This window comes from Lampetra planeri, chromosome 5 (assembly GCF_965212315.1).
Source record: "Lampetra planeri chromosome 5, kcLamPlan1.2.h2, whole genome shotgun sequence".
Taxonomy (NCBI): Eukaryota; Metazoa; Chordata; class Hyperoartia; order Petromyzontiformes; family Petromyzontidae; genus Lampetra; species Lampetra planeri.
In genome coordinates, this window is record NC_136111.1 from 17,692,936 (window position 1) to 17,699,239 (window position 6,304).

A 6,304-nucleotide genomic window follows, 5' to 3' on the forward strand; every position below is an offset into this window, starting at 1 on the left:
AGCGCTCTCTGTGACCGTCGTTGTCGAGGCAGCGATGGAGGCTCAGGGCCGCGAGTCTTAGTTGACCGGTGTTCTCTCGGTTGGAAGTCGACGGAAGCCTTGCCGATTCGTTGCTGACCACACCCCCGTGCCGCGTGCGATTTGGAGGTTGCTACAACACCCTCGTCTCCTTGCCGTGCGCGAGCGGTCGTTGTGACCGAGCTGGTCGGCTCTCAAACGACGCTCTGACAACGACGTTGACGCGGAGATGGATCGTTGCGTCCGATATGGAGCCTCCCCTCCCGACCGATACAGAACCCGCCGTCCTGTCCAATAGAGAAACCTTCGAGCCGTCCGATAGAGAACCCTTGCGTCATCCAGCACTGACCCTTTGTCTAATCCAACACGGAACCCTCATCTCATCCGATACGGAACCCTCATCTCGTCCGATACAAAAACCCTCGTTTATTTATTTACTTAATATAAACCCTTTGGCCATCTACCTTACAGAACCTCCGTCTAATCAGATACCAACCCAGAACCGCAAGTCTCGATCCAATGCGGGGCCCTCGCGTTATTTACGGTGCCTTAGTTTAGGTTCAATGAGCGTTTGCCGATTCCACCACCTTCACGCGGTCATCTTAGCCCCGCTCGGACGGCCCTAACAGAGGAGTACGGCTCCCGTTGGGTCGGATCCCTTTGCCCGTGGGGACCAAACACAACGTCGCTGTCACCGGGAAACCAAACTGTGATTGCAATGTGCCCGCTCTTCGTTGTCCCTTCTTTTCATTGTTTCGGTGAAAGGGCGCGCGGAGAGAGCCCAGCGGGGTGGGCCCCAGGCTCTGCGGCCCAGCTTGGGATGCGTTGCCAAATCGTCTTTGTCGTGGCCATTTGCTTATTATTGTCTTGCCTGTTTGCCTGAATTAATCTAAAGAAAATAAATACGGCACGACGCTCGCGCACGCCTCGCGAACTGTTTACCTGCGATTTAGCGCAGCCATTGGGGGGGGTGGTGGTGGGTGATGGACGAACCATTGGTTCGTCGGCCCGCTTGACGCCGTCGTATGTTGTGGTACGCCGCTGTACGTCGTAACGTCGTAACGTCGCGGTCCTTGCTCGCCGACTGGCGGGCGCGGCGAGTGTAAACACCCATAATAACTCTTTTTGTTATTAGATCGGGTAAATGTAAATGTGTCGTTCACCCACCAACCACCCGACATGGCCAGTTAGTAAAGGACTGGTCACGTAAACAAAACGTGACAATTAGTTAGTAAGTCGGCACACCACCGGTGTGTTGGAGAGTAAACACACAACATTTACAATTCGAGTAGCCGGCATCACCTACCTTGTTGTGGGTTTACTCTCCGAAACACAGGTGGTGTGCTGGCGTAGCAACTAATCGACGTTTGTTTTGTTAAGTGACAAAACCTTTACTCATTGGCTGCGTCGGTTGGTGGCGGGTTTAAAGCGCACATTTAAATTCACGCGATCTAACCCAAAACTAAATACCTTTATTATGAATAATATTGGTTGACACGGCCTGCTACGTGTTAAACAAAAATGTGGTAAACACTGTGATTTAAGGCGGAGAGTAAACGCCTCGGTGGTGGTTGTTGGGGGGGGTCGGGAGGATTAGCGAGAGGTCACAGTCTGAAGTTGAGAGTGGTGCGTCGTGGGTCGCGTGTTTTTTTTTTTCCCGAAGCTCCGGTCTGCCGGAGGCAGTCGCGCGAAGGTGGAATCGTTGACGCGAGCGGAACGTGGAGGCAGCGAGCGAATGAAGGTTGATGATTTTGTGGCGATGGCGATGATGATGATGTTGATGTTGGACCTGTGGTGGTGCAACGTGCATCTGACCAGTTCCCATGAGAAGCCGGTACGCTCTGCCAGGTCTCCACTGCAAAAGAGACTTTTTTTATTCACCAAGCTCTCTTGCCTGCAGTGGCGGCGCTCTCGGTGTAAGCAAACGCAGTATTCCCAAGTAGCTCAAGGCACTCCCAATTTGAGCTCAATTTCAGGTTCTACTACACACCGAGGCATTTACCATTCGACAAGAAGAAAGCCGATCAATCTCGAATTAACGCACGCACGCCTGGATTCGTTCGGTCGCTGGAATGCGCTGCCAGTGGATTCATCATCGGCGATTTCTCCACCAGACAGACCCATATACATATATACACACAGGCAAAGATGCCCCAGATAAACCAGGTTCTTTGGTGTAGCCAGTTGACGGTCTCGGCATGAATAAACCGAGGAGAACCGGGCCGGTAGAGCCTCCACCGTTCCTTCGTCACCGTCACCATCATCATCTTAGTCACACCAACGTCTGTCTTGATTCGCTCGGTGCCTTCGCGTTCCGCTCGTCGGTTTAATCCACCTCGCACGCGTTACCACCTGAGATTGGGAAGAGAGAAAAAAAAACCCGCAGTGGAGTTTTGTAGCCTCCTCAACCTGAAGCGTCACGAGGAAGGGAAGGGAGCCAGGGCCAGGGCCGTTGGTCAGCCGAGCGACCCTGAGCTTGAGCTTTCGCCAGAAGCCATCGTCGTGATAGCCGACGACCGTGTCATCCCCGCCTTGGAACACGTACGGAAGTGACCAGCTGGTTTTATTGGGGAGTGGGGGCCATAATGGAAATAACGCTGGGCCCATGCTATTGAGATCCTGCAAGCGTGTGGGTGATTGTGTGTATGGATGTTGAACTTCTTCCGTACCACCGTACGTAGCCAACCGTGCCTATCGGAAGTGCTGGGGAAGCACAACAAACTACACACAAAACGCAGCTCTAAGGAAACGCGTTTTCCATGTCGATTTAAAAGTGCCATTGCTCCAGTGGCCTCTTCGTATCGGAAGGAAGAGCGGCGTTCCAGACGGCCACCGGAGCGCGCCTGGAAGCGCCAGGCGATGCGGTGACCGCCTTTGTCCGATGGCCAAGCCCAAGAGCCGCTTGCGTGGATGGCTGGAGTCTGCGTGATGGTTGGCTGCTGGGTTCACGCGAGTTCACCACAGCACGTTCTATCCCGACACGTGCTCTCCCAGCCCTCGCCCCCACCCCCCTCGATCCCCCACCCCCTGCCACCCCCTGCCACCCCGGACTTCCAATTCCCCTCTTGAGGACAATGTCACCACCGTCGTCACGTCCGCCGTGATGGATTCCCCCCCTGAGTGCGGAGTGCCTTGTGATGATGATGTTGACGACGATGGTGGTGATGTTGACGATGGGATGGAAGACGAGGTCAGGGTGGGACAGCGATTGCAGACGATGTGAAAGAGCGACCGCGTCCTCCTCTGGGAAGCACCGCTAAGAAACCCCACGACTAGGCCTGTGCGGTGAAGTATGGTCGCCCCCCCCCCCCTCCCCCCGTGTGTGTGTGTGACTGACAATGTGGGGATGCCTCCATCCTAGCAGTGGATGGAGCCTGTGCGGGAGGGTTCAGGAAACCACCCGCGGACGGAACCGGCAGGTGAAGCTTACAAGCGGAGAAGAGCCGCACGCTTAGTTCCAGTCGCTTCGCGTCTTCGTTCCGGTCGCATGCCCCCCCCCCCACCCCCCTCTTCGCTGTAAGTGTCTCCGCGGGCTCACTTGTTGTTTCGGGGGTTCAGCTTCGTCGAGAATCCCACCGTGCCCGTCCGTCGCTGGGGTGCAGCTGCTGCGGTCGGTCCAATCGAGAGGCGCCGTCTTGAGTTCGGGGGCAGAAATGACCCCGAGCGAAGCTGTGCAGACATCTTCTTGGTTCTTTCGGTAAAGTCACGTAGACTTGTTTTACCGAAAGAACCAAGAAGATGAATCCCTGCAGTCACGAAAGCTTTAAATCGAAACTGTGCAGACATTTTTCGATTTCGACCACGTTGGGTTTAACGTCTACGCCTCGCCACCACGGGTCTCTGTGACACATCGATAGAGGAACATTTACGTGCAAACAGAGACCCGTGCACTGACATGCACTTTACGTGATCCGTGGACTTGCACAGAGACCCATCGACTCGCGTGCACTTACGTAATGTATAGACGCACACCGCTCAACGGAGATGTACACCCAGACCCTGTAGATTCGCATAGCCATAGAGCCCCATGGACTTAAATATGGACCCATAGACTCGCGTACACTTACACGATAGGCTTACGTATATAGGATCATCTATGTACACAGAGACCCGTAGACTGGCGTACACTTACATGATCCATAGACTTGCATCGAGACAGCAGATTCGCATGCACTCAGATGATCCATCTACCTGCATATAGGCCCATACACTAACAAAGCCTTGCAATATAGATCCATAGAGTTGCATACACACACATGATCTGTAGACGATGGACTAACATAGAGACGCATGGACTTGCTAAGCTCATTCTCAGCCAAAAAAGTAACTTTGTCGCATTGGGTTCGGCTTCTCTGATTTTCCTCTTGTATGCATGTATGTTGATCACCTTTCGCGCCGTACGTACTCAAACGTGCTGATCGGAGGTGCGGTGGAAGGACAACAAACTAAACACAAACAGCAGTTCTAAGGAAATTAGTTTTCAATCTAGATGATGATTTTAAAAGTGCATATCTCCGGTGACTTCCGAATCTCGCGAGGAAGGAACGTTCCAGACGGCCGCCTGCTCGACGCTGTGATCATCTTCGTTCGATGGACCAGCCTAAAAATCCGCCGCTGCGAAGGATGACCCCGAGTTTGCGTGAGCGGCTTTATCCTCCCAGACGGGGCGTGAACCCGTGACATTCAGCCTGTGTTGTGCTGGAGTTGCCGCAGCAGCAGCGGCGGCGGCGGCGGCGGTGGTGGCGGTGTCGGCGTGGGTGAAGGGAACCCCGGGAGAACTGGAATTTCCAAACCACTTCACCTCGAATGGAGTGTGTTTGAGTCGTTGCCTGTACAATTATCGCCCGCCAAGTTATATATATTGTATTGTCGGAACGTGAAAGATTAAATTTAAAACGGCGCGTTCGTCACGTGTGTGTGTGTATATAATGTATCTGTGGGTGCTCGCTTAATAGCACTTGGCCCAACAGGCTGTTAAGGCTGTACGGGGGATCTGTGTCTTTGTTGTTTGTGGGGTCGGGAGCGGTTCGTGTCGCGGTTAGTGCGCTGCGCTAGGAACCCGGTGACCCGAGTTCGAACCCCCTCACGGCCAACACCAGCGACGAATGTCTGAACCGGTCTTGGGCCTTCTCCCCATGGTCGACTCAGCCTCAAAGGAGTACCCGGTGCGGTGTGGAGTCAACAAAACATGGCCACTGCGGAGACGAAGGCGACGGGGCGTGTTTGCTGGACGTCCACCCCCTCGTGTGCCGTGCCGGCCTTCATTAGGTGCTCGCAAACAGCACTTGCCCCAACAGTCTGTTGAGGCTATACGGGGAGTGGCGGCGCAGTGGTCGGCACACTGCATGTACAGGAATACGTCTTCCCTACCCCCCCCCCCCCCCTTAACGTTTCGCAACTCCGTCGTAACTTTATTAACACCGCCACCTGATTTGCGTCGCCTCACCCCCCCCCCCCCCACACTCACGTCGCTGACAACGTCGTCATCCGTCCTTTCTCGTTATCCGTCGCCTCTCGGCCTTCGCCACCGCCTTACCCTCCGATTAGCACAGTTGGCTACGTGCGGTGCGAAAGAAGTTCTACGTATACATGCAACCTGTAAATCGCTTTGATGTACGTCGTTTCGGTGTTAGTCGTCGCCAGCTTTCAGGAACGCATCCCCCAACGTAAACCGGGGCCTGACTGTATATGTCATTACGTATGCACGCAGTTAAGGCAAAGATCCCCCGTGTAGCCTTAACAGACTGTGGGGGCAAGTGCTGTTAGCGAGTAGCACCTATAAAGGCCGGCACTGCACACGAGGAGGTAGGTGGCCAACACCACGCCCGGCCGCCTTTGTCTCCCCAGTGGCCACGTTTACACACACCGCACTCAGGTACTCATTTGAGGCTGAGTCGACCTCGGGGAGGCCCAGGACCTGTTGAGATATCCGTCACTGGAGTTGGCCGTGACCGGGATTTGGAACTCGGGTCACCGGATTCGTAGCATCGCGCGCTTAACCGCTGCGCCACCGCTCCTCACATTGCACACACACACACACGAGTACACACACACAGTACACACGCAGCACACACACACACGAGTACACACACACACGAGTACACACGCAGCGTACACACACACGAGTACATACACGAGTACACACACAGGAGTACACACACACACAGTACACACAGAGTACACACACACGAGTACACAAGCTTCAGTCAACAAATGTAGTTTAATCAACGCGTGCGGGGGGGGGGGCATCTCCGGCCTTGACGCATTCGCCTTTGGAACAGCAACA